This window comes from Sciurus vulgaris (assembly GCF_902686455.1).
Source record: "Sciurus vulgaris genome assembly, chromosome: 3".
In the NCBI taxonomy this organism is placed as follows: domain Eukaryota; kingdom Metazoa; phylum Chordata; class Mammalia; order Rodentia; family Sciuridae; genus Sciurus; species Sciurus vulgaris.
The window spans coordinates 62,241,399-62,258,163 of NC_136463.1; the positions used below are offsets into that span (position 1 = coordinate 62,241,399).

Here is a 16,765-nt window from a genome sequence, read left to right on the forward strand (position 1 = left end):
ACTTTGATATCTTTCCCCTCAAGATAAATCCTCTTCAGATGCTGGCCACTGGTTGGGAGAAAGTGTGTCATCAAACCTAGAATGATAGTCTCTAGGAAACACTAATCTCTTCCAAGGTAACTCCTCTCCAGGTGCTGGCCACTGACCCCCAACCCAACTCAGTTTCCTGAGTGCCCATTCTGACAGGCTCACTAAATCACCTCTCAGTATAAACCTATATAAACCTCATCCCTTTCTTTGTTCAGTGGCTCATTTTCCACCAGGAAATTGGGTCCATCAGAACCATGACTCCATTCCTGAATAAGAGAGCTGAGCTGATTTGCAAAATTTTTCTTGGATCCCCTTTTTATCTGCTAACAGGAATGCTGAGTTGTGTGGTGTGGCTGCTGTCTTGTGGGTGCCCAGATGTGTCCTAGGCTATGGGCAGCAGGAAGGCTGGGCCCTGATCCCTCACTGTACCACCAGAGGCAGCTGGGGTTGGAAGGACTCAGCAGGGCCCAGGAAAGTGAGCCCCAGGGAAGTATGAGCCCCTCCTCTAGGGCTAAAGTTTCTTCACAGCTACCCCACATGGCATAGGAACCATGATCTGCAGTCACACAAGACAGGGACACATATGGACAGACCTTTCCAAACACTGACCCATATTATGAGCCACAACAAAGCATCAGTAGTGTTCACAGAATGGTGTGGATGAGTAGTGTAATGTGTATGTATGTGGTAGGTGTGAAGTGTGTGTGTGATGTGTGCATGTCCTGTGAGTGCCATTTATGTGGATAGTTGAGTGGTGTGCATGTCATGTGTTGTTTGTACACACATGACACAGTTTGTACAGTATGATGCATTTCACAGCCTGTGAGTTGTAGTACTGTGTTGAGTGTGTTGGGTTCTGTGTGTGTGTGTGTGTGTGTGTGTGTGTGTGTGTGTGTTGTGTGATGTGTAAGGAGGTGTGTGTGCACTGGTGTGTACACGTGTGTTTTATCTATCATTTCCAGGGTGACTGACTTGGTAGAACCAGGCCCTCAGATTCAAGGCCAGCAGTACTGGTGCCAGCTGCTGGCAAATGGCAGTCATAGCAATGATAAAGATCCCTGTGCCCACAGGACAGCCTCTGGCAGAAAAGGAACACCCCTGAGACTGACACATAAGTCAAGGCCCTAGTGTCCACTAGAGAATTTTAATGTCAAGATGGCAGTCAACTTGTGGGGCTGGTGCTCAGCTGGAGCATGGCTTCCAGTCACCTCATGGTGGACAGGTTAAAAGGCCCCCTGTCCTACCTGTGGCAGCCCCAGGAAAGCCTCCCACAACTGTGCTCATGCTCATGACCACAGACCCCATGAGTGGACTCATGTGCTGTTAAAAGGGCCACAGGAATAAAAATTCACTGAATTCAAGACCTGTGTTCAGTGGCCATGTTTATAATGAATGCGATTCTACAGCTGAAGCCTCCAGTGCTCACACACAGTAGAGGAAGGTGGAAGCATGCTCACCACTATCCGTGGCTCTGACAAAGGCCCTAGACAGATAAGGGAATGCTCTTTACAACATCCCCACTCTTATTTCACTACTCAAAGCTTCAAGTCTGAAATGGGTGGATGGCCACTGGTTGAGGTCAGAGAAGGGTATTCCCAGGGGCACCTTCCAGCCTGGGAGCTTCCTCCTCAGCATCCAGGGTGATACCTACTTAAGGGAAGGGTCTTACTTAGGACAGGAATGGAGTGTCTCTTCTCTGGGAATCCTGGACCAGGGTGCTCTCTAAAGAGGGGAATGCCATCTTTCTTGATATTTATTTTCGGTGTCCCCTGAACAAACTCCAACAAAAACTACAGTCCTATGATTGCCCACTTTACTTTGTAGAAAACACATAGGGGTCTAGATTCCCCAATAATACCCCTAACAGCACCCCATTTTGCTGTTTCCAAAGCCTAGAGACATCCTGCAGCCTGGGCTGGGAGGGTGACATGACTAAGGGCAGAAGACCATGTGACTGCCCAGAGGAAGATGGAAGCTAAGCCCCCATTGAGGTGGCAGGGGAAGCTCTGGCTGAGATAGCAAAGCATCAACCATTGGGGCAGCCTTGGGGATGGCAAGTGAAGCAGGAGAAGTCAGAGGCCTGGCCCACATCCCAGATGCCTCTGTCCTGCCCCTTAAATCCAACTCATCCCTGAAGAGGCTGTCCTCCTGCTTTCCCCACAGGATGAAGACAGGGCAACCTGACAGTCCCTGGTTCTGCCTTGGCAGACAAGGCACTTGTCAGATCTGGGGTGCAGAGAAACATGAATAATTATTTTAGTATAGCTGTGTCTCATGCAGCATGAGGAGTGAATCCCAGCAGGACTGCCTGGAGGACAGAGTGCCCCCCAGGCCCATGTGTTAAAGGTCAATCCCCAGATGGTGCTCCTGAGAGGTGATGGAACTTAGGAGATTAGGCCTAGTGGGAGGTGTGAGGTCATGTTGTGTGTCCTTGAAGAGATATGGTCTCCTCCTAGTTTCTCTCTTGCATCCCAGACATGAGTTGTGAAGTTTGCTCTGTCACATGTTTCTCCATCGTGTGCTTCCTCACCACAGGCCCCAAAGAAGGAGTGGACTTAAACCTCTAAAACTGTGAGCCAAAATAAACTATTCCTCTTTGTGGGTCTCAGATATGTTGTTACAGCAATGGAAAGCTGACTCTGCCATTCCACATCAGCCTCTCTGTACCCCAGCACTTGCTTTCCCAGCCAATTCCCCAGGAGGCATAAAGTAAGCATCCTCGGGGACTTGTGTGTGTTCATTCCCAGTCTGTCCATCCACAGAAGAAAGGAGCCACTGTGACACACTCATCAACAGCACCATCATTCAGCAGCACAGAGCAGAGTGTGGACAGGCCCATGGCACAGGTGCACAACACTGAGTAAATGCCAAGTTCAGAGCAGCACCCTCCACACCCCTGCCTGATTCATCTTATAATGGAAGTTTCCAGAATAGAAAAGATGCAGCGCTAGCAATAGAAGTCAGAACAATGGTTACTGGGTAGGGGCAGCACAGGGACTTCAGGAGAATGGTCGCAGGGATCTATCCCTGTGTAAAATTTTATGGGGTGCCTATAAAGGGAGAACTTTTGTGTGTTTCCCTGTTTGTGGTTATTCTTTGTCCTCATTGGTGAGAATCAAAAACAACAGCAGCACCAAAGCATTCAGAAAAACATTCAAAGATGGAGTGAAGTGAGTCTTGTGTCTCAGAGGGTCTCAGAGCTTCAATGGGGACCCAGAAGTTTGGTTTTTTTCTGGTGGGAGGGAGGAGCACTCCCTGTGGGAAGAGACCCTGTAGCAGAGTAGGGCCCTGACCTGGTCAGATGTGGAACAAAGGTGCCCTACAACGAGGACAGGAGGGCAGAACACAGGGGAAGAGGCTGGAAACTTGGCCAGGGCAGCTGGGATGGAGGGCCCGACAGGTGGGAGGCCATGGGGTGGGTTTGGCAGCTTGTGTGACTGGGGCACCAGAGGACATCTGCAAATGCCAGTTGCATAGTTAAATGACTAGGTTTTGGAGGGGGTGGGAAAAAGCAAGCTTGGAACAGGAGAATATCATGACCATTTGGTAGGGCAGTATCCAGGATGGGCTGATCCCAGGACACAGCTTAGGAAGGGAAGTAGGGGACAAGAGGAAAGAAGGAAGGGGCAAGATGGAATGAGGAGAGAGCAGGTATTCTGTTGGGGTCTCTGTAGAACCATGTCCAGCTAGGACCCTGGAAAGACAGAGGTAGAGGTGGTGGGGAGGGAGGAGACAGTGCAGGAAGGTGGGAGAAGGGAAGAGAGGGAGAGTCTACTTAGGCAGCTCTTTGTTTGTTAGGAAATAACAATAGCAAGAACAGCACACATGGCAGAGCTTCAGCCAGCCACACTTCATACATTACTCCATGCTTCTCAAGCTACCTGGCCTCATATATGTTGCTGTTACCTCCAATTTGCAGAGAATATAAAGGCATCAATCAGGGGAAAAGGTTTCTGGCCAGGATGGGCACACTGATTGTCAGAGTCTGTTTTCCCAGGCTCTGAGCTATTCTCCTATCTCCAGGCAGTGGGGCTGGACTGTGGAGGGGTGGGCAGAGGACCCGGGCGGGGGGCCTGAAGGGCTCTTCAGTTTGGGCAGGTGTTGTGGTGTGGGCTGTGCAGTTGCAGCTTCAGGGCCTTTGGTAGTCTGGTGGCTGCTCTCACCTTATGCCTCATCCACGAGGAGAGGGGGGATTTCCCCCCTGCCACATGGATAACCCCACTGTATGAAGTTTCCTGGGCAGACACAGCTGTCCTGATCTCCTATGGCATTGCCAGGGTCCAGAGTCCTCTGGATGTGTGCTTACACAGTGGGGGTGGGAAAAATTGCCAGGAGCCAGAGAAATAAGGAGGGTGCCTGGGGGCTGCTGACCTGGAGTCCTGACTCTGGAGCTATGGAAAGGCCATGACTCATTGGACCTTTGGAGTGACTTGGAGGACCAACACTGCTCCTGGTCATCACAACCATCGAAACTTTGATGCTGCTTGGCATGCAGGTGGGCAGGCTATAGTGTAGCATGCTGCAGACATTCCCCCACACCCCTGTAGAGGGCAGTGCTGGGCCTGGAGCCCCAGGTAGGCCAGTCCAGAGTCTGTGTTCATCACAGTGCTCTAATCCAGGTGTCAGAGCCACAGCAGAGCATCTGGCCTGCACAGTCTGGATAGCAGGAAGTCCAGGAAGCCCCTCCCACCCCTATTAAGAGGGTCTATTGGCAGCCAACAGACAAAACTTGGGAGGTGAGTATGGTGTGAACTGTGTTGGAACTATAGACCTTTTCTAGGGAGCACCAGGGCACAGTTATACCTTAAGAGGATTTGTGTGTATCACTCCTACTCCCCCAAATCTTAGGAAGTAGGTACTGTCATGGGACCCAATTCATATATAAGTCAAATGACATAAAGATACGTTAATTAACTAACCTGAGTTCACACAGGGAGTAAGTGGCATAGCAGAGCTGGGTTAGAACCAGGCACACTGGATTTGAGTTTCCATCTTTTCATCATGACCAAAGAATGACCTCAAAGCACACAGAACAAAGGAGATTGATCCCATGCCCTGGAATGGTTCAGAGGGAGGCTCTGAGCCAGCATGGCTTAGGGCATGTGTCTGCAGTAGAGAAGTGTGTGGTGTAGCACAGAGACAGAAGCAGGAGAGGTCACCCTGCCAGACAAGAGCCGCTGTAAGGCAAACCTGGCAGCAACAGTGTAGAGGTGTGATTCTGGGTGGGAAGAAATTTGGGACCAATTAGATATAGGGAGAGGGAGGCACAAGAATGTCTAGCTTGTGTGAGCTTTCCTGTCTTCACGTGGTGTGTGTACACAGGTTTGGGAGGACAGTCTTGGTCAAGAACAGCAGCTAAGTGGTCACATATGCAAGGTATGGAGGGGCCTTTAGAAAGAGTGGGCAAAGGTGTGCATATTGGATGGAACATTTCTGATCTTCACCATCCTTTGGGGCAGAGTGTAGGAACCTGTGGCAAACTTCACTGTGATCCCTGAAGTCACACAGAAGGCAGGGATCAGAGTTACATATAGCTGCCTCTACACTGGGGCAGAAGAGGGTTTATTTATTTGTTTATGAAATAAACAAATTTCATTGAAATAAACAAATTTTATTTGAAAGGTTAGGTGATTGAACCCAGGGCTTTGCACATTCAAAGCAATTGTTTTACCTCTGGGCTCACCCCCAGCCCAAGAAAGTGTATTTACGGGGCAAATGGGGGGTGGGTTATGGTGAAGTCACCAGAGCTGAACAGAGTCAGAAATAAATGAAAATCTGGAGACATTAGAGCCAGTAGGACTGGCAGTCTTGGATGGTCTTTGTAAACACATAATCTTGGGGAAGGCATTCATGCCATTCTTGAGTTAAGTTCATTGTGATATTTATTTCATTTACCCTCCAGTCACCTTGGGTGAATCCCATGACCCCACCACACTGAGTAAGTAAGTGAGACAGACTGAGATTACTAACATGGTTATGAGCATGCTGAGAATAAGAGTTGGATCTGGGGTTCAAGTTCAAGTGTTAAGGATCCTGAAGATTGGGCTTTAACCACTACTTAGCATTGACTCATGCCAACTGCTGCTGAAATCATAACATGCTCCTTTACCTCCTTCACCACCACTGCTGATAGTAAAATCACCATGACTGCCTTTGTCCCCACCATACTCATCATCCACATCATCCTTACTATCTCCACCACCATTAATATCATACCACTACTCCTACCTTCAACACCATAATCGTCACCTTCATTAATAACACCAGCACTACAACCTTCACTACTATCACCAACACCATCACTATCAGCAACACCATCAGCATCTCCATCAGCAACACCAACTGTACTACTATCACCATCATCATCACCATCATCTCCTTAATACAATTACCATTAGAACAATCTCTGTCATTATCACCATCACCATCGCCACCATCACCACCAACATCACTACCACTGTAATACAAAGCTGCTCCCCTGCCCTTTGCATCACAACCTAGCTTGTCAGTCTGAAAGCTGCTCTCCCTGCCCTTTCCACTGCAGCCATTTTCCGTGCCTCCCAACTACTTGTCAGTCTGTGAACATCCTAGCTAGCTATTGGTTCATCAGTCAGCTTGCAAGTATCCTTCTCCGTTATTGGTCCCGTTAGCCCAGTGGAATTCAACTGCTTCACAGTAGCTACCCCACCATCTTTTCTCTTGTTTTTCTCTCCTACTCACTTGCTTTCTTTCTCCTCCTCACTTTTCCACTCTTTCTTGCATGCTCCTCTTCTCTTTCCCTTTCTTTTCCTCTCATTTTCTCTCTTACCCTGCAGGGAGACACTCTGTTTGCTTAATAAACCCTCTTATGTGATTTCCCGTGTCCGGCGTGCTTTTTGTAGGATTCCTTACATTGGTGCTGTGACTCAGATGGGTCATTCCACTGTCTCTTAAGCAAGTGGAAACCCATCTGATGCCCCAGTGACCCCCAGACACAGCACCACCTTCCATTCGCCCAGACCCTCAGCTTTTTGCATGCAACACTGGACTTCAGATTGGTGAGTTCCCTTAGACAGGTCCCCACTCTAGACCACTTAAACACACCTCTGCTGACCTGAGAAGTGACCATCAAGTGTCCGGGGCTCTCAAGGGGGCTGAGGTGTGGGGGTACCCCCAGCCACATTTATATTTATGTCTGTCCCCTATAGTTGGTCTTATCTGCTGGGTGGATTCCTGATTTTTTTTTTGGGGGGGGGTGCTGGGGATCGACCCCAGGGCCTTGTGCTTACAAGGCAAGCACTCTACTGACTGAGGTATCTCCCCAGCCCCTGGATTCCTAATTTTATGGTGGATATTCTCTCTCAGGGTTGAGGCTCGTCTCACGCTTGCACTCGGGCTCATACTCGAAAACCCTGATATCAGGTCCTCATCTATTCTCGGCTTTTGCCTGGCCCCACATTGATGTTTGTGTGATGACACCATCTAGATGCTGCCTTCTCATCTCCAGTTGACTACTCTGGTCTCAGGACACCCTGGCCACAGACTCAGCTGTATCAGTCTCCACCATGGGATCTGGGTCCTCCATTCCAGCAGATTCACCCCTGGGAATCCTTTGCCTGACCCCCAGCTTAAAGCCATCAAAACTTGATTATATTTGGTCACAGTACCCTTTAGATAATCAATCCAAAATGGCCACGTAATGACACACAGCTTCCGTGAGCAAGCGGACAGATGGAAAGGGATTCCTTATCTTCAAGTCTCTTCTTTCTTGCACTTCTATGCTCTTCCTGCAAACTCGAATGCCTCCTTCTTCTCCCCTTCTTAATCCCTCCTCCTCCAACTTTGACTCAGCTGTTTCTGCTTCCATTCCCTGGCCCAGCCCACCTAGTCCTCCTGCCACGAGGTCCTGCCTAGGCCAGTGTGGAGGGAGTAACCAGCCCAAACATCAGTGGCATGTCCCAGTAAGGAGTATCATATAGCAGCCTCATTCCTCACAAGTAGTGGGAGATAATGTTTCACAATTTTCTACATCCAAACCTGAATTGATTACTAACCAGGAACCTGTTAGCCCCTTTCAGATCTCAGTTAAGTCTTAGACCAGTCTCAAACCCAAGAAAAGGAAAAAAAGTGTCCATTTTAAATTTCTCCTGGGAGAACAATTTATCTCTCTCTCTGCCCTTCTTTTTCTCTTTTACCTCTTCTCTCTGCCCTTCCCTTTCTCATTTTCTCTTGCTATAATTAATGGCCATTATCATTTTTCTTCTAGGACTCTTGTTTTTCTTAAATGCTAGCTCACAATTTTGATCCTACATACCTAGGTTAATGATTTTTGATCAGTTCTTTTTATCCAACTCTAGAGTTATTGTTGAACATCTGTTACATTGCAATGGAGATAAACATTACAAGGCCTTTGCTTTTGTGTTAAATATAAGCATGCATAAAAATTAAAATTTAAAAAATGTATCCAAACATTTTTAATTCACATGATTTTAAAAGGTTCAAATTAAGTTGGGTAAACTAATAGAAGTAAAATGTCTGCAAAATTAACTCACAAGTCTCTAGGTGGTCAAACTAATAAAATATTAATGTTTATAAAATGTCTAACATCAATTTTTCTAGGACTTTTCTTCAAAAGGAAGGAGACGGCAAATACTGTTGGTACACTTGTCTGATATCTTGGTATTTTTACAATAAGATGAGAGAATTAGAGTTGACATGTATGGGATTACTCAAACATGTTTGTTATATTAAATGTGTTCATATTTTCCAGGTATACAAGCCTTTTGAAGCAGAAAATTTATCAAGCTGCTATTCTCCAAATTAAACTTGTCTGTAATGGTAATTTCAAACTCATCATTTAATGTTCTATATGTAAAATTTGTTACACTGAGACCAAAGAAATTTAAATATAAATGTATTTTTAAAAGTTATTGAGAGCCTGATTTGTTTAAAGCTTAATATCATGAAACATGAAAGTATTTTGCCACACAAAAGGAAAGTTAAAAGCTCTCTCAGCCTTTCTTTAATTCATGTTTTAGATATAATGTTAAATTGTGTTAATTAATGTTCATATAGAACTTCTTACATTTAAGAAAGAGTATAATGTGCAGTAGCAAAAATGGGACAACAGTGACTGAGATTGGTATCTCTGACCTCATGACTGTGGCATACCTGGTGCATGGGAGTGTTCCTGTGCAGGGGCACAAGATGCTTAACTGCTGTGGCAGTAGCCTTCCTGGGGAGGCTCTACATAGGAGTCCTGTCAGCTCAGGCACACAGCTCTTGGGCAGGAAGGAATTTTTTTGCTAGATAATCAGTGTTTCATCAGCTCCCTTCTCTTGTTCCTGACCACCTTACAGTAACTTTGGACAGTGGACTTCCTTGAGAGCTACACAGAGCTCCTATTGCACTTTGCAGCTCTGAAAAAAAAAGCTATGTTAATGTCCTAGTCTCTGTAACTTTCCTGAAAACAAAGAATAATGCTTACATACATATATAAAGATTGCTGACATAACTCTTTAGATCTGCATTTCCATCAGAGAACAGAGCTCCATCTCATCTCAGCTTAATCTTTAAAATCTGTGTTTATAAACATTTATTTTCTAATACTCTTTTGCCCCTCACTGAACTTGAGAATTTGGTCATGCTTGTCATGGCAAAAGAGGAAAAATTAGCTTCAGGATTAGAACATTTTACCTGAGATTTGTGAAAAGCCCCACCTTGCCTGAGATAAGGCTCTACCTCACCCAGCTGCATGTTAGAATGGCTCCAAAGTAAGCCAGGCTTTAATTCATTTAAAGTTGTGTTCAAAAGTTTGATGTTTGTTGTAAAGATTACTGTGATCTCAAACTGGGAATATAATGAATAACTCAGCCAAAATTCAAGATAGCTATTGCACAAACTGAATGTTTTGCTGTTGGTGATTCCATTTTGTATTTCCTTGTAAACTCTGTTGCTTGATATTTTGCAGAAGTACACCATAGATTATCTTGAAAAGCCATCACCTATAGGACAGATAATGTAGACCCCAATTAGATAAAAGGGGGTAAATAACTGTAAAGTTATAGACATTGAAGTTAAAGCCCAGTACTCTTACTTTATGACTGGTGAGAGTGACTTGCTTCATGGTTAAGATCAAGCTTAGAGATTGAGATTAAATACAGAGGTCAAGAAATGTCCATATTTGGATCTTGCCCTCAAAGTCACCCTGAGCCCAGGGAACAAGAGGACTTCTCTAAGGAGCTTTGCAACTCTGGGTGGGTCACACAACCTCCTGATCAAGGAGATTGATGAGGCCACTAGTTGCACCATCTACAGAGGAGGGTCATGGAAAAAGGAAGACACCCCTAATGCTTCCAAGGGAAGCCACCTCATCGAGGAGACCCTACCTAACCAATGGCACTAATGGAGCTAAGAAGCTGCTGTTAAGTTCTCTATGCGTGACCCCTGTGGGAACTTGGCTGACTCTTTAACAGACAGGAACAGGTCACTTTGACCAGCTTGATCTTAAACACCTAGCAAAATGGTTAAAACCAAAATGTAGCCATTCTTGGGCATTTAAAAGAAATAATAGTTAAATGTAACTTAAGATGTACACTTGTGTTAGCCCACTAGAATAAAGACTAAAAGCTACAAAAGAGAGAGTCTTAGGCAAATGTGCCTGATAACTATCAAGAGAAACTGCCAGAGTCAGAAGTTTTAATCAGTTTAAGGTCTACAGACACAGGTAGGCTTAATCTATGTTTGCTAGTATCTCTACTAAATGTTGTGTTTACATTCCTGATAATCTAGACAATGTTAAAGTTCCCAAATAAAGGCCTTGTCCTCTCCAGCCTTTGCTAGGCCTTGTTATGGGAACAATTTCTCAGTTCCTCCACTCCCTGGTGAGGAATTATTGGCTTCTGTCATTTTTATGATATGCATTGGCATGTTCCAGATTCTGCAACATTTATATTGTATCAATCTCATTTCAGTACTCATGTCTTCTTGTTCTTCTCTCATAGAAGCACCCATCCCCAGATGCCTTTGCAACCTGCTCTTCCCCAACCAGACTTCTACCATGGACCGCTCAATTAACTCGATTTCTAAAAAGGGAACTCCAAACTGCTTGCTCCATGCTGCCCCCTTACAGCTTGAAGAAGCCAGAATGGTCATCACCCCCATTTCCCTACAGCAGTAAAGGAGTTCCTAAAATTAGATGGGTGAATGAAGCCAGAATTGGGGACAGGCAGTTAGTATAGAAATAGGGGATCAGTCAAATTGAGGAAATTAAGTCCAGGAAAACCATCTGTCTCTGGAAGTCTGGAAGTTGAAGACTACCCCTGGGAGAATGGACTTTTTACATCTCACCTGCAAAACCAACCCTAGTCACTTAGGCAGGAAGAAGAGATAAGGCGGGAAAAAACTGGAGAACAAAAATTTTCTTATAAAAGCAGAAATGGGGAAATGTAATACAAAGCTGCTCCCCTTCCCTTTGCATCACAACCTAGCTTGTCAGTCTGAAAGTTCTCTCCCTGCCCTTTCCACTGCAGCCATTTTTCCCACCTCCCAACTACTTGTCAGTCTGTGAACATCCTAGCTAGCTATTGGTTCATCAGTCAGCTTGCAAGTATCATTCTCCATTATTGGTCCCCTGTTAGCCCAGCAGAATTCAACTGCTTCACAGTAGCTACCCCACCATCTTTTCTCTTGCTTTTCTCTCTTACTCACTTGATTTCTTTCTCCTCCTCACTTTTCCACTCTTTCTTGCCCACACCCTTTCTCTTTCCCTTTCTTTTCCTCTCATTTTCTCTCTTACCCTGCAGGGAGACACTCTGTTTGCTTAATAAACCCTCTTATGTGATTTTCCTTGTCCGGCGTGGTTTTCATGGGATTCCTTACAACCACCACAACCTCAACCTCAAAAGAATGAGTTCTACCACCATCACCAAAAACACCATTACCATTCTCTGGCACACAGCAACAACCACCACGTCACAGTGTTGTTATCACATCTGGATAAGGTCCTATATCTAAGGTCCTTAGATACAGTTTGCTCCCATGGTTATGTCTGTAGCTGCATCCAAACTGAAGTGGCTCCCCTTACCTGGAGGTTCTTCCCCTCTCCTTTCCATTCTCCTGAATTCCAGTCATTCTTCCAACTTTTAATGCTTGTTCTAGGAAGATGGAAAATAGAAAGCACCAGAAGTTTGACCCTTCACTAAACAACAGGCACAGTGGTAATATCTAACATAAATATTTTGGAATTCAGCTTTTCCAGAGGAAGGTTTATTACATTAATTTTGGTCCGTTTCAGTTCCTAGCATGGGAATAGCTACCCATCACCAACTCCCACCTCTGAAGCAGACAATCATGCATATCTTCCCATGGCACCTTGCACACAGCTTGTGGGGGACAGAATGCACAAGAATAGCCATTTTCTCTATAAATTGGGAGTCTGCATTCTGATTTGATAACCACTGATTTTGGTCTTTGAGGTGAAAATATAGGTGGACAACCACTGCTTTATCCCTCTTCAGACTTATGAAACCACAGCATCAGTTGAAAGAACTTTCTAGGATATTTAAAGGGCCAAGACCCCTTTTTCCCTTCTCTTCCTCTCTCTTTCATTTTCCTCTTTGCCCTCTTTTGGAGACAGTCACTTAAATTCTAGGATATTCAAAAGCAAGCACATAAACAGGGAAACTTAGAAAGTCACCATTATACTCAAGGAAAGTATAGCCTCAAAAAAGACCTGACAAGATCTTAAATTTATAGCTTAGGCTGCTCCTTAGCACAGACATAGTCTACAACAATCTCAACATATCAAAAAAAGGCAAAACCTGGGGACAGGGGGGAAATATGATTTCCAGAATTGCTATGTTATTAGATTCAATTATCAGCAAAAAAATCACAAGATCTCCAAAGAAACACCTAAAGGAAAACAGACAGGGACGATCCAAGATGGCAGACTAGAGGGTGACTGCATCTCCAGTTGCTCCAGAACCCAGGATTCAAGAAGGGGAGGCATTGAGAGACTTGGACTAAAATAGAACCACGGGGTGAGACTCCCCCACCTGGTGAAGCTTGGCCCGGGTGGCAGGCCCGGATTTGGGTGGCTTATTAGAGTAGGGCAGGGCAGCTAGAGTCTCCCCCAGGCAGCCCTGAGCACTCCAGCAGTGGGCTCCTCCCACAGGGCCAGATACTCCACCTTCCCAGAGCAGGCCTGCCAGTGAGAGCCTTTCTGCACAAAACCAGCTCCAAGTCCCTGATCCAGCATGCAGTGAGCTCCGGTCCACCCACACGATGCTTCAGAGACCAGGACAGGGCAGCCAGGGACTACCCCAAGCAGCCTGGCTTGCTCTGGTGGGAAGTACCTTTTTAGGCTAGCTTCTCAGAACAGACCACCCAGTGAGAGCCTTCTACACAGAGCCAGCCACAAGTCCCCAAACCAGTAGAGACCTCTGACCTGCAAGCAGCCTCTGGGACCAGGGCAGGGCAGCCAGAGACCTCTCCAGGCAGCCTTGCCCCCCTCTGACCACAGGCTTTTTCAATGGGGTGATCCAAGATGGCGGACTAGAGGGTGACTGCATCTCCAGTTGCTCCAGAACCCAGATTCAAGAAGGGGAGGCATTGAGAGGCTCGGACTAAAATAGAACCACAGGGTGAGTCTCCCCCACCTGGTGAAGCTCAGTCCGGGCAGCAGGCCCGGATTTGGGCAGCTTATTAGAGTAAGGCAGGGCAGCTAGAGTCTTCTCCAGGCAGCCCTGGGCACTCCAGCAGTGGGCTCCTCCCACATGGCCAGCTTCTTGGAGCAGGCCCCCCAGTGAGAGCCTTTCCACAGAGAGCCAGCTCCAAGCCCTGGAAACAGAGGCGGGCTAGGGACAGTTTTCTTCGGAAGTACTGCATTATCAAGTTACTCCAAGACTTCAGGCTACTGAAGGCTGGGAGGTGATCCACTGGAAATCTACAGGGACACTATAAGCAAATAAAGGAAATCTGCAATATCACAGAGTCCCACTGACATCTGACGAATATGAGAAAACAAGGGAAGAAAATATCCCAAACAAACCTAGATACTCCCACTCTGTAGGCTCTCTCTTGACATTACTGATAGTTTCCTTTGCTGAGAGAAAGTTTTTTAGTTTGAATCTATCCCAGTTGTTGATTCTTGCTTTTATTTCTTGTGCTATGGGAGTCCTGTTAAGGAAGTCTGAACCTAAGCCAACAAGTTAAAGGTTTGGACCTACTTTTTCTTCTATAAGATGCAGGGTCTCTGGTCTGATTCTGAGGTCCTTGATCCATTTTGAGTTGAGTTTTGTGCAGGGTGAGAGATAGGGGTTTAGTTTCATTCTGTTGCATATGGTTTTCCAGTTTTCCCAGCACCATTTGTTGAAGAGGCTATCTTTTCTCCATTACCACTATCTTTTTGATGTCCAAAGGAATAATACTGCTATGAACTTGGAGGTTACTTACCAGAAATGGCTACATAAAGTATACAAGGAGGTAAAGAATCACCTAGATTATCAAATCTTTGTGCAGAATATGATGCATCAAAAGGAACAAGAGCACATAATAAACTGGGTGGAGAAGTGTGGGACATGACTGAGAAAAGGGTTAGCTACCAAAGATGGTGTTGTGCATATATCACTCAATTACCCAAAAACTTATCTACTCAAACACACAAGAGCCAATACTATTTTTAAATGAGAGGGGGCATGATGGGTCTGGTTATACTAGTTCTGGCCTCTAATAACAACAACCTGGAGTAGCCAACTCTCTTTTATTTATAGATAGGCAAAGGGGGCAAGCTTCTTCTGTGATGGACAGGATAGGGTGGAGTTAGGGGAGCCATTCTCTCAGAGAAATTAGACAGGAAACTGCCTGATTCTGCTAGGTTAGGATGGCTTCCCACATCTCCCCCTTTTTAATATTATTTAAAATGCATATTATGGGCACCTATTTTGAGGTTCTGGATCTTGGTTTTGAGAGCTGCTTTGAGGTCCTGGCTCTTGGTTCTGAGGGTGTGGCTACCTGAGAGCTCAATAGAGCTAACATGGCTACAAACATTGAGATTACAGATTTAACTTCTTGTTGTTCAGTCATATTTTAAGCTTGTTATTCAGATTCCTCATTTATCCCCACAAAGGCACATGGAGTGTTTGGTTCACTTGATTATTCTTTCTCCGTCTTCTCATTGACTTCTGGCTCTTCCTGAAGATCAGGGCTGATGTCTCTGGTTAGATCTTCAACCACTTAAACCTTGGCGCCAGGTCCTCCATGCTTGATGGCATGTTTAGGTAACCAAATAGGGCAGAATGCTCCTTCTGAAAAGACACAAGCATAACATCTACCCCACATTATTACTGGATCCATTTCACTGTCCTGTTTGTAATCTTTCCACCAAACTAGACCCAATGGACCTGTCATGACAGAAGACATATGTCTCTTGGCTGCTGAGTGACATTCTGAATCACAATTTTAAAAGTTTAAAACAAAGCATGTTTAAGCCTATTTTGTAGGGTCTTATCTACCCCTTTTTGTTTTTATAATTGTAGCTTAATAGATAAATGAGCTTATTCTACAATGGCTTGGCCTTGAGTTTATAAGGAATACCTGTTCCATGTTTATTATGAAATTGGTGGCAAAACTATTGAAAATAAGAACTAGTAAAAGAAGGAGAATTATAAGTTTTGATCTGTAATGGAAAGTCTAATACTGCAAAAGCAGGTAGACAATGAGGAATAACATGTTGAGTATTCTCATTTTTGTAGCCTCCAGTTTTTACTTATTCTAGGGGGCTAACACAAGTGTACATCTTAACTTATATTTAACTATTGTTTCTTTTTCAAATGCCCAAGAATGGCTATGTTTTGGTTTTAACTGTTTTGCTAGGTGTTTAAGACCAAGCTGGTCAAATTGACCTATTCCTGTCTCTAAAGAGTCAGAGGAGTTCCCACAGGAGCCATTTGTGGGGAACTTGAGAGCAGCTTCATAGCTCCTTTAGTGACATTCATTAGGTAGGGTCTCCTTGATGAGGTGGCTTCCCTTGGAAACATCAGGATATCTCCCTTTTTCAAATGACCCTCCTCTGCAGCAGGTGCACTGATTGGCTTTTCTTCCTCTAGTGGTCTCATCAATCTCCCTGATGGGGAGGTCATGTGGCAAAGAATTGCAGAGTTTCTTACAGAAGTTCTCTTCTTCCCTGATTCAAGCTGACTGTGAGGGCAAGAGCCAAATACTGGATTTCTTGGCCCCTTTATTTTAGTCTTGATATCTAAACTTGTTCTTAAACATCCAGCAAGCCAGTCTCACCAGTCATAAAGTAAGATTACTGGGCTTTAACTTCAATGTCTATAACTTTACAGTTATTTACCCCCTTTTATTTAATTGGGGTCTATATTATCTTCTCTGTCCTATAGGTGATGCCTTATTACCTCAACTTAATTTAGGTGACTTGTTCATGAAGCAGTACTTCTGCAAAAAGTTAATCAGGCAACAGTTATAGAGCTTACAAGGAAAATACAAAATGGAATTAACAACAGTAAAAACATATTTAGTTTGTGTAATAGGTATTTTGAATTTTGGCTCCCCTGTTTGAGATCACAGTAATTTTACAAAAACAACAACAGCCCCAGGTGGGACTGTGCACTCTGGCGGTGGGCTGCTCCCAGAGGGCCAAATTCTCCAGCATCTCGGAGCAGGCCCCCCACTGAGAGCCTTTCAGCACAGAACCAAGCTTCAGTTCCCTGAACCAGGGCGGTGAGTTCCTGCCCAC

General features: G+C 45.1%; 1 pseudogene across 1 annotated transcript in view; it reads left to right on the plus strand.

The window, feature by feature from the left end:
• The window catches only part of LOC306657986 (ATP synthase F(0) complex subunit B1, mitochondrial-like), a 232,234-nt pseudogene extending 217,623 nt beyond the window's left edge, over positions 1–14,611 (plus strand). Inside the window, exon 3 of the transcript in view lies at positions 14,410–14,611. The product of the transcript in view is annotated as an ATP synthase F(0) complex subunit B1, mitochondrial-like (transcript). The remainder of the gene's footprint in view (positions 1–14,409) is intronic.
• Positions 14,612–16,765: the final 2,154 nt, after the last annotated feature.